We start from the raw sequence: 16,746 nt of genomic DNA, 5'->3' as shown, positions 1-16,746 counted from the left end.
ATTTTTACTTTATTTAATGTAAATAACAGAAAGTACAAGTGGGGTACAGAAGTTTGTGCTTCTAGTTTCATCCATCTCATGCTCATAAAAAAGAATCCACTAACAAGGTTGATCAAGTCTTGTTAACAAACTCGTTCCGATAATCATGAAACCGGAGAAATTTTGAATAACACTAAGTTACCTCAACGGGGATATGCACATCCCCAATAATAAGAATATCATATTTCTTCTTGACAGTAGGAAGGGGAAATTCAAATCCTCCAAATATAATCGATGGAATTTTTCCAATAGAGTTGATACTATGAACTTGGGGTTGTTTCCTCGGAAAGTGTACCGTATGCTCATTACCATTAACATGAAAAGTGACATTGCCTTTGTTGCAATCAATAACAGTCCCTGCAGTATTAAGAAAAGGTCTTCCAAGAATAATAGACATACTATCATCCTCGGGAATATCAAGAATAACAAAGTCCGTTAAAATAGTAACGTTTGCAACCACAACAGGCACATCCTCACAAATACCGACAGGTATAGCAGTTGATTTATCAGCCATTTGCAAAGATATTTTAGTAGGTGTCAGCTTATTCAAGTCAAGTCTATGATATAAAGAGAGAGGCATAACACTAACACCGACTCCAAGATCACATAAAGCAGTTTTAATATAATTTCTTTTAATGGAGCAAGGTATAGTAGGTACTCCAGGGTCTCCAAGTTTCTTTGGTATTCCACCCTTAAAAGTATAATTAGCAAGCATGGTGGAAATCTCAGCTTCCGGTATCTTTCTTTTATTAGTAATGATATCCTTCATATATTTAGCATAAGGATTTATTTTGAGCACATTAGTTAATCTCATACGCAAGAAGATAGGCCTAATCATTTCAGCAAAGCGCTCAAAATCCTCATCATCCTTTTTCTTAGATGGTTTCGGAGGAAAAGGCATGGGTTTCTGAACCCAAGTTCCTTTTCTTTACCATGTTTCCTAGCAACAAAGTCTCTTTTATCATAACATTGATTCTTTGATTGTGGGTTATCAAGATCAACAACAGGTTCAATTTCTACATCATTATCATTACTAGGTTGAGCATCATCATGAACATCATCATTAATAATTTTACTAGGTTCATGTTCATTACCAGATTGTGTTTCAGCATCAGACATAGAAATATCATTTGTATTATCAGGTGGTTCAGCAATAGGTTCACTAGAAGTTTCCACAGTTCTATCATTTTTCTTCTTCTTCTTTTTAGAAGAACTAGGAACATCAATATTATTTCTTTGAGAATCTTGCTCGATTCTCTTAGGGTGGCCTTCAGGATACAAAGGTTCCTGAGTCATTCTACCAGTTCTAGTAGCCACTCTAACAGCATAATCATTTTTCTTACTATTCATTTCATCAAGCACTTATTTTTGAGCCTTAAGTACTTGTTCTACTTGAGTGGTAACCATAGAAGCATGTTTGCTAATAAGTCTAAGTTCACCTTTAATATTAGCCATATAATCACCCAAGTATTTAAGCATATCGGAATCATATTTCAATTGTCTACCAAAATAAGCATTGAAATTTTCTTGTTTGACAATAAAATTATCAAACTCATCAAAGCGTTGCCTAGCAGGCTTAGAGTGAGGGATATCACCTTCATCAAATCTATAGAGAGAATTTACCTTTACTACCTGTGTCAGGATATCGGGATCAGGAGGTTCTTCAGTAAATAAATAATTAAGATCATACGTTTCTTCAACAGGCGGTATATTAAGACCATGTATTTCTTCAATAGGAGGTAAATTCTTAACATCTTCAGCTTTAATAGCTTTTTCTTTCATAGATTTCTTTGCCTCTTGCATATCTTCGGGACTGAGAAATAGAACACCTCTCTTCTTCGGAGTTGGTTTAGGAATAGGCTCAGTAACTGGAGCAAGAGATGGCTCAGGAGGTGCCCAATTATTTTTATTTGTCAACATATTATTCAATAGAATTTCAGCTTCATCCGGTGTTCTTTCCCTGAAAAGAGAACCAGCACAACTATACAGGTAATCTCTGGAAGCATCGATTAGTCCATTATAAAAGATATCAAGTATTTCAGGTTTCTTAAGAGGATGATCAGGCAAAGCATTAAGTAACTTGAGAAGCCTCCCCCAAGCTTGTGGGAGACTCTCTTCTTTAATTTGCACGAAGTTGTATATTTCCCTCAAAGCAGCTTGTTTCTTATGTGCAGGGAAATATTTAGCAGAGAAGTAATAAATCATATCCTGGGGACTACGCACACCACCAGGATCAAGAGAATTAAACCATATCTTAGCATCACCCTTTAATGAGAACGGAAATATTTTGAGTATATAGAAGTAACGCGATCTCTCATCATTAGTAAACAGGGAAGCTATATCATTTAATTTAGTAAGATGTGCCACAACAGTTTCAGATTCATAGCCATAAAACGGATCAGATTCAACCAAAGTAATTATATCAGGATCAACAGAGAATTCATAATCCTTATCAGGAAAACATATAGGTGAAGTAGCAAAAGCAGGGTCGGGCCTCATTTTATCTCTAAGTGATTCTTTGTTCCATTTAATTAATAACCTCTTAAGCTCATATCTATCTTTGCAAGCTAAAATAGCGGCAGAAGATTCCATATCAAAAAGATAGCCCTCAGGAATAACAGGCATATTTTCATCATCACTATCATCATCGTATTCAGATTCAATAATTTCTTTTTCTCTAGCCCTAGCAATTTGTTCATCAAGAAATTCAGTAAGGGGCACAGTAGTATCAGGCATAGAAGCAGTTTCATCATAAGTATCATGCATAGCAGAAGTGGCATCATCAATAACATGCGACATATCAGAACGAATAGCAGAAGCAGGTGTAGGTGTCGCTAGCTTACTCATAACAGAAGGTGAATCAAGTGCAGAGCTAGATGGCAGTTCCTTACCTCCCCTCGTAGTTGAGGGATAGATCTTGGTTTTTGGATCTCTCAAGTTCTTCATAGTGTCCAGCAGATATAAATGACAAGTGACTCAAAGAATAGAGCTATGTTCCCCGGCAACGGCGCCAGTAATTAGTCTTGATAACCCACAAGTATAGGGGATCACAACAGCTTTCGAGGGTAGAGTATTCAACCCAAATTTATTGATTCGACACAAGGGGAGCCAAAGAATATTCTCAAGTATTAGCAGCTGAGTTGTCAATTCAACCACACCTGGAAACTTAGTATCTGCAGCAAAGTGTTTAGTAGCAAAGTAATATGATAGTGGTGGTAGCGGCAACAAAAGTAAAGACAGCAAAAGTAATGTTTTTGGTATTTTGTAGTGATTGTAACAGTAGCGGGAAAGTAAATAAACGTAAACCAGTATATGGAAAAGTCGTAGGCACCGGATCAGTGATGGATAATTATGCCAGATGCGGTTCATCATGTAACAGTCATAACATAGGGTGACACAGAACTAGCTCCAATTCATCAATGTAATGTAGGCATGTATTCCGTATATAGTCATACGTGCTTATGGAAAAGAACTTGCATGACATCTTTTGTCCTACCCTCCCGTGGCAGCGGGGTCCTATTGGAAACTAAGGGATATTAAGGCCTCCTTTTAATAGAGAACCGAAACAAAGCATTAGCACATAGTGAATACATGAACTCCTCAAACTATGGTCATCACCGGGAGTGGTCCCGATTATTGTCACTTCGGGGTTGCCGGATCATAACACATAGTAGGTGACTATAGACTTGCAAGATAGGATCAAGAACTCACATATATTCATGAAAACATAATAGGTTCAGATCTGAAATCATGGCACTCGGGCCCTAGTGACAAGCATTAAGCGTAGCAAAGTCATAGCAACATCAATCTCAGAACATAATGGATACTAGGGATCAAACCCTAACAAAATTAACTCGATTACATGATAAATCTCATCCAACCCATCACCGTCCAGCAAGCCTACGATGGAATTACTCACGCACGGCAGTGAGCATCATGAAATTGGTGATGGAGGAAGGTTGATGATGACGATGGCGACGGATTCCCCTCTCCGGAGCCCCGAACGGACTCCAGATCAGCCCTCTCGAGAGGTTTTAGGGCTTGGTAGCGGCTCCGTATAGTAAAACGCGATGATTTCTTCTCTCTGATTTTTTCTCTCCGAAAGCAAATATATAGAGTTGGAGTTGGCGTCAGAGGGTTTCCAAGGGGCCCACGAGGTAGGGGGGCGCGCCCTAGGGGGGGCGCCCCCACCCTCATGAGAAGGATGTGGGCCCTCTGGTCTTCATCTTTGGCGAGGATTTTTTTTATTTTTTCTAAGATGTTCCGTGGAGTTTCAGGTCATTCTGAGAATATTTGTTTTCTGCACATAAAACAACACCATGCTAATTCTGCTGAAAACAGCGTCAGTCCGGGTTAGTTCCATTCAAATCATACAAGTTAGAGTCCAAAACAAGGGCAAAAGTGTTTGGAAAAGTAGATACGACGGAGACGTATCAGTCACCACCAGAGCCTTTGGCAGGCGAAGACTACTTTTGTCAGGATATCTTGTACTAGTTGTCTCCCTTCGAATTTGGCCGTTGTGGGATCACTTCCCACTCAATATTTGGGAAGAGGACTAGGGCCTCTATAAATTGGACTAACCACCACCATAGGGGGAGAGATCTCATCTTGGACCGGATGCATTCCACCAAGGTAACTGAAGGAGTCCTGGATTAGGGGGTCTCCGGACAGCCGGACTATATCCTTTGGCTGGACTGTTGGACTATGAAGATACAAGATTGAAGACTTTGTCCCGTGTCCGGATGGGACTCTCCTTGGCATGGAAGGCAAGCTAGGCAATACGAATGTGTATATCTCCTCCCTTGTTACCGACCGTGTGTAACCCTAGCCCCCTCTGGTGTCTATATAAACCGGAGGGTTTAGTCCGTAGGATGACAAACAATCATACCATAGGCTAGCTTCTAGGGTTTAGCCTCTACGATCTCGTGGTAGATCAACTCTTGTAATACTCATATCATCAAGAACAATCAAGCAGGACGTAGGGTATTACCTCCATCAAGAGGGCCCGAACCTGGGTAAACATCGTGTCCCCTACTTCCTGTTACCATCCTCCTTAGACGCACAGTTTGGGACCCCCTACCCGAGATCCGCCGGTTTTGACACTGACATTGGTGCTTTCATTGAGAGTTCCACCGTGTCGTCACCATAAGGCTTGATGGCTCCTTCGATCAACCGTTGCGATGCGGTCCAGGGTGAGGTTTTCCTCCCCATAAAGATCCTTGTATTCGGCGACTCCGCACTGCGGGCCAATTCGCTTGGCCATCTAGAGCAGATCGAGAGCTATGCCCCTGGCCATCAGGTCAGATTCGGAAACTCGAACTACACTACCGACATCCGCGGAGACTTGATCTTCGACGGATTCGAGCCCGTGTCAGGTGCGCCGCACAGTCACGACGAGCACGACATAACTCTATTGTCGGACAATATTCGGGAGATCGCATATGCATCTACTCCGACCATCAATCCAGAGCAAACCGCGCCATCCGAGAGCGGATGGATAGACCCCGCCACGGAGGCCGCTAGAGCCAGATGTTGACTTTACCCTTACGAGAGCCGTGTCGCTGAACTACTGGATTCATCTCCAGCCATGGACTCCGAGCCGCTTACATCCATGCCCGTCGAACCCGACTGGGCGCCGATCATGGATTTCACCTCCACGGATATCTTTCAGCACTTGCCTTTCGGCGATCTACTAAATACATTAAGGTCTCTCTCCCTGTCAGGAGAACCTTGGCCGAACTATGTTCGGCTAGAATGGGATGCGGACGACGAAGAAATTTGCTGCCCACACACCACCCACTTGGTAGCCACTGTCGACGACTTAACCGACATGCTTAACTTCGACTCCGAAGACATCGACGGCATGAACGAAGATGCAGGAGACGAACAGGAACCAGCGCCCACAGGGCGCTGGACAACCACTTCATCACATGACATATACATGGTGGATACACCCAAAGAGGGCAATGGCGAAGAGACAGCGGAGGATGCCCCCTCCAAGCAACCCAAGTGCCGACGTTAGCGGCGCCGCTCTAAGTCCCGCCATAGCAAAAACAGCGATAACATCGCAAGAGGAAATAACAGTCCAGTCGACTCCACAAGAAACGACGACTGCACCGCCCCGGTGGCAGAGCACGATCAAGATGCAAACGATGAACATAGTGCGGATCCGGCGTCCGAACACGGCGACGCCAAGGATAAACCTTATGAAACCCCGTCTGGGGAGGAAAACAGTCCGGACGAAGATGCACACATCATCCCGGAAACGCACTTGGAGCAAGAGAACCTCCGCAGAAGGCTTATTGCCACAGCGAAGAGCCTGAAGAAGCATAAGCAAAGGCTTAAGGCCGCACAAGATATGCTCAACAGCAGGTGGAACAAAGTGCTCGACAACGAAACAAAGTATGGTGGAAGTTACCACACAAATAGCTATCCAAAGCGCAAGCTATTACCTTAATTCGACGATGAGGCCTTAGAGCCCCACACAGCCGGAAAATGATACGGCCAACCGGCCGGATCCACCACCTTGTGACCGCAATAGAGCGGCTAACAAAGTCGCACATAAGTCAACACATAATCTACGTGAGAACTTGCGCCAAAAATCCAGCGCGACCAGATCCATCTATGGATCTAGGAAGCGTGCTCCAGCACAAAATCAAAACTGAATACTAAAATCGTTCGAACACCATGGCATATCCCAATACAGGGGTGCCGCACACCCCCTATGTTTCACCGATGAGGTGCTGGATCACGAATTCCCAGAAGGATTCAAACCAGTGAACATAGAGGCGTATGACGGGACCACAGACCCTGGAGTCTGGATCGAGGACTTTATCCTCCATATTCATATGGCTCACGGAGACGATCTCCATGCCATTAAATACTTGCCCCTCAAGCTTAAAGGGCCAGCACGGCACTGGCTGAAAAGCCTCCCCGAAAACTCAATTGGAAGTTGGGAGGAGCTCGAGGATGCTTTTCGGGATAATTTTCAAGGGACTTATGTATGACCTCCGGATGCAGAGATTTAAGTCATATAATCCAACAGTCCGGAGAGTCCGCCCAAAAGCTTTGGAACAGGTTCCTCACCAAGAAGAACCAAATCATCGACTGTCCGGACACCGAAGCCTTAGTAGCTTTTAAACACGGTGTCCGAGACGAATGGCTCACCAGACACCTCGGCCAAGAAAAACCGAGAACAATGGCAGCCCTAACAAGCCTCATGACCCGCTTTTGCGCGGGCGAAGACAGCTAGTTGGCCTGTAGCAGCACCAGCGACCCAAGGACATCCAAAGTCAGGGATGGCAATGGAAAACCACGACGCAACAAAAACAAGCGTCGAAATAAAGAAGGTAGCCCAGATAATACGGCGGTAAACGCCGGATTCAAGGGCTCTCGACCAGGTCAGTGGAAAAAGCCTTTCAAAGGAAGCAGAGAAGGACCATCTGGCCTAAACAAGATTCTTGACAAGCTCTGTCAGATTCACAGCACCCCCGACAATCCTGCAAATCACGCCCACAGAGAATGTTGGGTCTTCAAGGAGGCCGGTAAGCTAAACACCGAACACAAAGGGGAAGAGACTCCAAGTGAAGACGAGGATGAACCTTGCTGGCAAAGCACCGGAGGACAGAAGAAGTTCCCACCAGAGGTTGAAACGGTAAACGTGATCCATGTGACGAAGAGGAGAAGTAGGCATGCACTCCGAGACACATGCGCCATAGAGCCCGTCACCCCTAGGTTCAACCCCTGATTGGCCTGCCCGATCACTTTTGATCGTAGGGATCACGCGACAAGTATCCGACACGAAGGACTGAGGCCTTGGTGTTAGACCCAATAATAAACGGGTACCATTTCACACGAGTCCTCATGGACGGCGGCAGTGATCTAAATCTGATATATCAGGACACAGTCCGCAAAATGGGGATAGACCCGACACAAATAAGCCACATTAATACTACCTTCAAGGGAGTAATACCAGGCCAAGAGGCCCACTATACGGGCTCTCTATTGCTAGAGGTTGTATTCGGTTCTCCCGATAACTTCCGAAGCGAAAGGTTAACTTTCCATGTCGCTCCATTCCGAAGTGGTTATCAAGCACTACTCGGAAGAACGGCTTTCACTCGTTTTAATGCAATACCGCATTATGCTTTGCTCAAGCTTAAAATGCCCGGTCCACATGGCATCATCATAGTTAGCGGAAATACCGAACATTTTTTACGCGCGGAAGAGGATGCGGCGGCTTTAACAACCGCGAACTAGACGGCCTCACCAACCAGAAAAAATGACAGGCCGTCAAGGCCACGGACACGGTTAGACGAGTCCGGCGCTCCACCACATATACATGAGATTGGATTGATGATCAAACCCTCATAGACGATACCAGGGGCTTCCCGCGTGTAATCAGGGCCAACCCGGCTCAACTTGACTTCTTTTGAATTTTTATAGTTCATTGATAATAACCAATTCTTCTTTTTGGCATGGCAACTTTCACCTAAGTTCTTTCCTTTTACAGATGACAATCGTGCTACACCCGTCCAGGACACGGCACAATGGAGACACAGGCGCAGACATGCAGTAGGGACCCGCCCAAAGGTTTCTTTTTAGATTAAGACCCTGCGTAAACCTTTTTTACTATCTCTTGTTGCTCACATCCTCCGGATACTCCACACAACCGAGAAGGATGTTGACGTTATTGGCATGTGGCCACGTTAGGATATTGCACGTACCTGGACACATGGGGTTTATTATTAAGGGCATTGTTTAGCCCGGTATATGTTATAAAGACCGAACACCTTAGGGAGTGTTCAGCGTCATGAGTTTGGCCCTATATGCATCAGCTCCGAATCATGTCTTTGGTCAAATGTTGGGTTTGACTGGCTCCCACGTTTTGGTACCTTACGTTCCATTATATCGGCTAAGGTAGCACTGGGAGAACTACTTCGATTGTGCCCTGGTTCATCCGGATGAGCACCTCAGTAGAGAAAGCCGAAAACTGACTGTCATGATATAGCGAGAGACTGGTCAACCACTCGATGACTCAGCGGAATCTTCGGGATTCCTCGGCATTAACGAAGGGCCGTTTCCCGGTCATGTACGTACGCGCCCCGTATTCGGACGAGCGCAGAAGTACCTGGGGCTATATAGTAGCCCCACCGTCAAACTCCTATGGCTAAGTGAAAGTGTTAAAGCAATATAGTCTGATTGCCTCGTTCGCTGTGCTACCACCTCCTTAATGGACCAAGACATTGGATCAAGTGTGGATACACATTTTCTGCGAACACCGCGCATTATATGCGTGGGGGCGGAAGCCGACGACTGCAAACTTTCAGGTTATATACATATATACATAAACGGCCGCACATGAGGCATCATAGTACTTTCAGGCAAAAGTATAAATACAGCCTTGATAACTCAATAAAACATTGTTTTTACAATGGAAGTACATGTCACTAGAACATAATATTCTTCGAGCGCTGAGCCTCTATCGAACAAGTGCCTTTAAGAACTTCTTCAAAGTAGTGCTTGGCAGCCACTCGGCCTATGGACGAATCCTGTGTCGCAATAGTGGTGGCCTCCATCTCCGCCCAGTATGTCTTGACACGGGCAAAGGCCATCCACGCACCCTCTATGCACGCCGATCTCTTCATAGCATCGATGCGCGACACAACACCAAGGAATTGTTGCACTAAACTAAAATAGCTATTCGGCCTTGGCCCTCCCGGCCACAGATGATCCACAACGGACCTCATGGCAAGTCCAGACAACCTATGGAGCTCGGCCCACTCAGCCATTCAATCATTCAATAGCAACGGATGGACGGGAGCATGAAACTGTGACCAGAACTGCTTTTCCACTTCGTGATCTTTCTGATCCTTGAAGTACTCGGCCGCATCAGCAGCACTTGCAGCCAAATCAACGTAGGCGTCCGCAGAACTCCATAGTCAGTCAAGAGGAGCATACTTCGGATCTCCGAATTTAGTCCGCAGCAAGAAGGGCTTCCCAGACACAATATCCGCAGCTTGATGCAGCTCCTCCTTTGTCGCTCTAATTTTGGAGCGGGCTTCCTTGGCAGCTACCAGGGCCTTCTCCAGGTCTGTCGCCCTCGCTCGGCTTTCTTCTTCAAGAAGCTGGTAACGGTCAGCGGCATCTTTTAACTCTACAACCATTTTGGCCATTCTTTCCTTGCTCTCGCAATGCGCGGCCTGTTCGGCCCTCAACTCTTCGGCCGCCTTTAGAGCGGCCGCATTGCTACTCCTTGCTTGTTCCTTGGCTCGGGCAAGCTCTGCCCGAAGGGTCTTCACGGTGGCAGCTCCATCTGCAGTCACAACATATTAAAGACACTGGCATCATGCTCCTCTTATTATGTGACGATCACCAGGGAAATCACTTACCCTGTGCCTCGTCAAGCCGTTGGTTGACAAGCACAATATCGGCATCGGCCGCATCAAGTTGCCACTTTAGTTCGGTAAACCCATCAGTTCGGCTAGGCACCGGAGCCTCAGCCACCTGCACATAATCACAGTCGGGTTATTACCTGGGAATATGATCCTCAGGTTGCCGCCATTCTCGACGACAACCAGAGTCTCAGGGCTACTATCCGCATAGGGCATACCTAACGTGTGCGGTACTATAAAAAACATACACTATTTCACGTACCTCAAAGCCTTTCAGCAGACTCATAAAGGCTTCGTGCAATCCGCTTTCAGCGGATGAAATCCTTTCAATTACCGTACCCATCAGCGTACGATGCGCTTTCGAGACGGTCGCTTGCCCCAGAAGATCCTTCGGTGCGTCCAACCGCACAATGTACGGTTCCGGACTCTTGCTGTTGCTCTCCTTAGGAGCCGGATACTGGGGATTCCAGGTAGCCAAAGGGTTATCCTCTAGCCTTGGTGGATCCGGAGATACCCTCCGCGACGACACTTCAGGGTTGCCCGCCTCATGAGGCGGGGTGTCAGGGGGAGGCGTTTCACTCTCCATCATCTTCGGAAGAGACGAACTCTGTCGAGAAGGGCTATGATCCGGACTACAATTTATAAGCATCGATTATTGTCTTTGGAAGTAAGGTAGGATATTTTCACTATTAAGTACCTTTTGATTACTTACAGCTCGGTAGAGGGCTGATCCCCGCGCGGACATTGTGTGGCAAGAATACCCTCCGAGGCAGGACCCTCTGGCGAAGATTTTTCTCCCGTCTGGAAACCTTAGTTTCCGGATCTTCAGAGGTAGTCCTCTTCCTTCCCAGGGAGAGAGAATGTCAGATTCTTCCCCCTGGTTATCCTCCCTCGTGGAGTCGCTCATTCCCCTGGTTGGAATGAGTAGCGAGTGAGGCCCGCTTTCGCAATCTTTATTCCCCCCTTCATCTTCCTTTGAGGGCACTAGATAAGGCGCCGGCTCAAGCACCTTGTCCAGTACCGGATTGTCCAAGCCCTCAGGAAGGGGTGGCGAACACCTAATCATCTTCGCCTTTGTTATCCAGTCTTGGTCAAAGAGCGACTCTTTAGAATGATGCCGTGATAAATAAAAGGACAGCGGGTTCGGCCATGGGATTACTTACTTGGGTAGCAGGGCGGTTGCAGCTCAAACCCACATCCTCGGTGGTGTCCGGACACTCTATTTGGGGTCCGAAGAACGATTTGTACATCTCTTCGAACGTCATGCCGAGGAAATGCTGAATAGCTCACGATCCTTCCGGGTTGAATTCCCACATACGGAGGGGCCGATGTTTGCAAGGCTGGACTCGACGAACTAGCATAACTTGCATTGCCATAACCAGACTGAAATCTCTCTCAAAGAGATCTCGGATACGGCTCTGCAATATTGGCACGTCCTTTGCTGGACCCCAGCTCAGCCCCCTACTGATCCATGACATCATTATGATGGGGGGCCCGAGCGAAAGGTGGGGCAGCTACCCACTTGGCACTTCGGGGAGCTATGATGTAAAACCACTCCCGCTGCCACAATCTGGACACCTCTGGGAAGGAACCCTCTGGCCATGGATCATCAATGATTTTGCTTATTAAGGCACCTCCGCACTCTGCGTGCCGCCCCTCGATCATCTTCGGCTTCACATCAAAGGTCTTGAGCCACAGGCCGAAGTGAGGGGCAATGCGGAGGAAGGCCTCACATACGACAATAAATGATGAGATGTGAAGAAGCGAATCCGGGGCCAGATCATGGAAATCCAGCCCATAATAGAACATAAGACCCCCAACAAAGGGATCCAGAGCGAGGCCTAGTCCTCGGAGGAAGTGGGAGATGAACACGACACTCTCGGTGGGTTCGGGAGTAGGGATGACCTGCCCTCGGGCAGGCAGCCTATGCAAAATTTCGGTGGTCAGATATCTGGCCTCTCTCAGCTTCTTGATGTCCTCCTCTGTGATAGAGGAAGGCATCCACCGACCTTGAAGGTTGGATCCGTACACAGTTGAAGGTCCGAAGCGCCTGACCTGAGCTTCGGGTGTTAGAACTCGAGGCAGGGGAAGGATTCGATTGAGCACGAGAGGGAAAAAAAGAAAAAGCCTCGTCCTCTTTATAAAGAGGGTGAATATCAAGCGTCCTCCTCGTGGCCGTTTTGGACTTGCCTAAGATCTAGGAGTCATACCAACAGGCACGATTGGGTTACCCACGTTCGTATTGATGAGAATCCTGTAATAAGGGGGACATGATCTCTGCTTTGACAAGACGTGACAGAAAAACCGCCTCGCAATATGCGCAACGCTGGTTGAGAAAAACGATTCAGATAAGGACCGGGCTGTGACGTGATGTTGCTAAACGTGTCAGCAGATTAGATTTGTGGAAATATTATTCTCTCTACGGTGGGGTGTGGAACTTTTTTTGCAGAGCCGGACACTATCCTTGTGTTCAAAAATCTTCCAGGGAGTATTTGGAGAAGAACCCGCCTTACAATGCCGAAGACAATACTGTGCGCAGGACCCATCGTCATTGAAGCCTGGTTCAGGGGTTACTGAGGGAGTCCTGGATTAGGGGGTCTCCAGACAGCCGGACTATATCCTTTGGTCGGACTATTGGACTATGAAGATACAAGATTGAAGACTTCGTTCCGTGTCCGGATGGGACTCTCCTTGGCATGGAAGCCAAGCTAGGCAATACGGATGTGTATATCTCCTCCCTTGTAACCGACCTTGTGTAACCCTAGCCCCCTCCGGTGTCTATATAAACCGGAGGGTTTAGTCCATAGGTCGACAGACAATCATACCATAGGCTAGCTTCTAGGGTTTAGCCTCTACAATCTCGTGGTAGATCAACTCTTGTAATACTCATATCATGAAGAACAATCAAGCAGGACGTAGGGTATTACCTCCATCAAGAGGGCCCGAACCTGGGTAAACATCATGTCCCCTGCTTCCTGTTATCATCCGCCTTAGACGCATAGTTCGGGACCCCCTACCCGAGATCTGCCGGTTTTGACACCGACAGCAACCACACAAGCACACCAAGCACAAGAACACCTCTCCTCGCGAGGTTGTTCTTCCCTTGTAACTGTTCATCCTCAGCCCGAGAGGCAATCCACCACACCACACTGGAGTAGGGTATTACACCACCACGGTGGCCCGAACCAGTATAAATCTTGTATCTCATGTTCTTTGGGTTTGTCGAGCTAGGCCGTGAAATTGTAGAGTGTGCGAGCTAGGGAGGGGGGAAAGATCTTCGTGCACACCCCAGTGTTTGAACCTCGAGGATTTTGCTGGGACCCAAAATCCTACATTTGTCATGCTAGGTAGGGGTGCGCCGAAGCTTTCCTCTTCGTCGACCCGTGCTTTGCCACCCCGCCAAGTTCATGGCTGACGCTCGCCGGGCCCGCGTCGAGCGCTGGGCCGCTCTCGCCACCCATATCGCTCAGACCGCCCCTAGCGACGAACCTCCCCGTCGTTCTCCATCACCCACCAGCAACACCGGCTCTTCTCCAACTAGATCGACGGGCGCCCTTCGCAGCACCGTTGTCACAGCCCTAGAATTAGTTTTAACTAGTTGCACAAGCATTCATGCATCATGTATATATTTATGAAAGTTGAATTGGGGAAAGTGGAAAGCCTCAGAAATCTTTTCTAAAAATGATCAACATTAAAAATAGCTTCAAATAAACCCAAGAAAATGTTCCTGTTCATTTCTGGAAATATTGGCAAGAGGTAAAATTCAAACCAATATTTTTGGAATCACAGAAATATTTATTTGGGCCTTTGAATTAAGTCAATACTTATTTGAATTGGAGCTACTAATTCCTATAAAATATTTGGTAGCTCCAAATATTCTGAAACTTGGTGAGGGCTCTCTGGTTTAAATCAGATAGTGCCCATAAAAGTTTGCAGAATTTTATAAAGTGTTTTAATATTTAAACTAAGTCAAAACATACTGCAAAAAAATAGAAAACAGAAAATAGGAAAGAGAGTGAGAGAAGAACTCACCTGCCTCACCCACTTGGGCCTCCTTACCCGGCGGCCTAGCTAACCGGCCCAGCCCACCAGGGGCATACCTGTCTTCAACCTCTGCCTACTGGCAGAGGCGAGGTTGAGCACGGCGCCCGCGCGGGCTGGCACGCAGCTGCCTGCCTGCTCCTCGCTGGCCAACGCGACGCCGCGGATGACCACCCCGTTGCCGTACAAATCCGCCCGACCTCTCACTTGCCCCCACCCCGCTCTCTGCCTCGCTCCCCCCTCGGACCCGAGAACGCCGGAGCGCAGCCATCGCCACCGCTCGCTGCTGTCGCGGCCACCAGCCACCCCACGCCACCCCGATGCGCCCAGAAGCTCCGCCACTTCGTCCTCGACCTCCTCACCGAGCCATGCCCCGCCGGACGCCCTCGAACACCAGCCACGCCGTCTTCTTCAACCTCGGTCCGCCGAAATCTCCAACGCCACCCCGCTTGCTCCGGCCCCTCCCCGAGCTCGCCGACCAGCCCTACATGATCCCCGTGAGCTTCTGCACCGTGTCCCCCTTGTCTCCGCGATGTTTGCTAGCTCTAGTCGCCGTTTCGCCGATGACCGAAACCCGCCGCCGCCGTGCCTCCGGCCACCTAGCGGCCCGGCCGTCGTGCTTAGCTCCCTCCCCGCGCTGCGTAGAGCAGGTAGGTGCCTCGCACGAGCCTCCCCGGCCACCGTAGCGTCGACCCCGAGCTCGCCCGAGCTCTGGCGACCGCCAAGGTCAACGCCGGTGGCGACTCTGGCCATCTCAGGCCCAGCCGCTGCCATTACTCGACGCGGATGAGTGCCCGCGTCATGTAGACGCCCTCCGCCGGCCATTTGGTCCCCGGAGGAGGAAACCCGCAGCTCTCCGCCGTGTCTCGCCTCGCCGGCGTCAAGTCGCCGGCAGGTGTTGACCTAGTTGACCCGGGTTTGACCCCGCTAACCAGGGGGTTTGACCTCCCCTGACTCACTGACTTGTGGGACCCAGGCCGCTAACTAAACTCGGTTAATGTTAGTTTAATGCTAACTAAATTTAGTTAGCTTAACTAACCACTGACAGACGGGACCCACAGGTCAGGGTTGACCAGGACCGTCGCCTTTGACCTGCTGACGTCGCCACGACATCATGCTGACGCAGTAAATTATTTTCTGGATTTATTCTTTTACAGGAAATTCCAAAAATTAGTATAAACTTCTAAAATTCATAGAAATTCAACCGTAACTCCAAATGAAATAAATTATATATGAAAAATGATCAGAAAAATCCAAGGAATCTGAATATGGCATTTTCATGCATGTTTGAACAACTAAACCTCACTGTCTAGTCCAAAACATGATAATGCACTATTTGAATTCATAGTTTGAATTTGAATTTGAACCTAGTGTTCAAACCAACTCCATTTAACTTGTTGCTAGTTGCATTAGCTCAATCAACGGCATATTTCCATGTCATGATCATGCATCATATTTTTGCATCGCATTGATTGTGTTCTTCCTTGTTTGCCGGTAAATGTCCCCTCTCCGTAGACGCTGCTCCGACGCTGTGATCGTTGACACTGATGAAGACTCAATGTTATCTTCAGAAGTGCCAGGCAAGCAAAACCCCCTTGTTCATTCTGATACAAACCCACTCTTTTGCTCCTGCTCTCTTTTACTGCATTAGGACAACAACGATTCAACTGTTACATGCTGTGGTAGTTGAACCCCTTTCCTTTGCATGACCTGTCATTGCCACAATAAATAGATGAAACCCACTAGCATGAGTAGGAGTTGTTTGAGCCCTGATGTGCCTACTCATTCATGTTTGCTTGTCATGCCTGCTATTGCATAGAGTCATGTCAGATCTGGTTCATCGGGGATGAATCGGAGGTGTGTAAACATGTCCTACGGTGTGTGAGCTAAGTGTGTGAACACGATTTGGTAAAGGTAGCGGTGAGAGGCCATGTAGGAGTACATGGTGGGTTGTCTCACTGAAACCGTCCTCAGGAACTGAGTTATGTGTTTGTGATCCATGAAACAGCTACTACCACACATTGGGCCCTAAAATATGACCCCACTCGACTTACTGACCCATCTCGTCCTCTGTCCAGGAGTTGCAACTAGTTTCTGGTGTTTGTAGGTTATGTGTTGGCGGCCGTGCGTAGCGCTGACCCTAGGGGTGGGCTATGATGCGGTAGATACACAGTGGCACGGTGTACCGAGTCTCCCCTTTGGTGTCTCGGGAACCCTGCACACATCGTTTGGGGCCGTTGAGGACACCCCGGCCGGATTTCCTTGCGGATGGAAC

This window comes from Triticum urartu, chromosome 1 (genome assembly GCF_003073215.2).
Source record: "Triticum urartu cultivar G1812 chromosome 1, Tu2.1, whole genome shotgun sequence".
Classification (NCBI taxonomy): Eukaryota; Viridiplantae; Streptophyta; class Magnoliopsida; order Poales; family Poaceae; genus Triticum; species Triticum urartu.
This window is presented reverse-complemented; position numbering follows the sequence as displayed.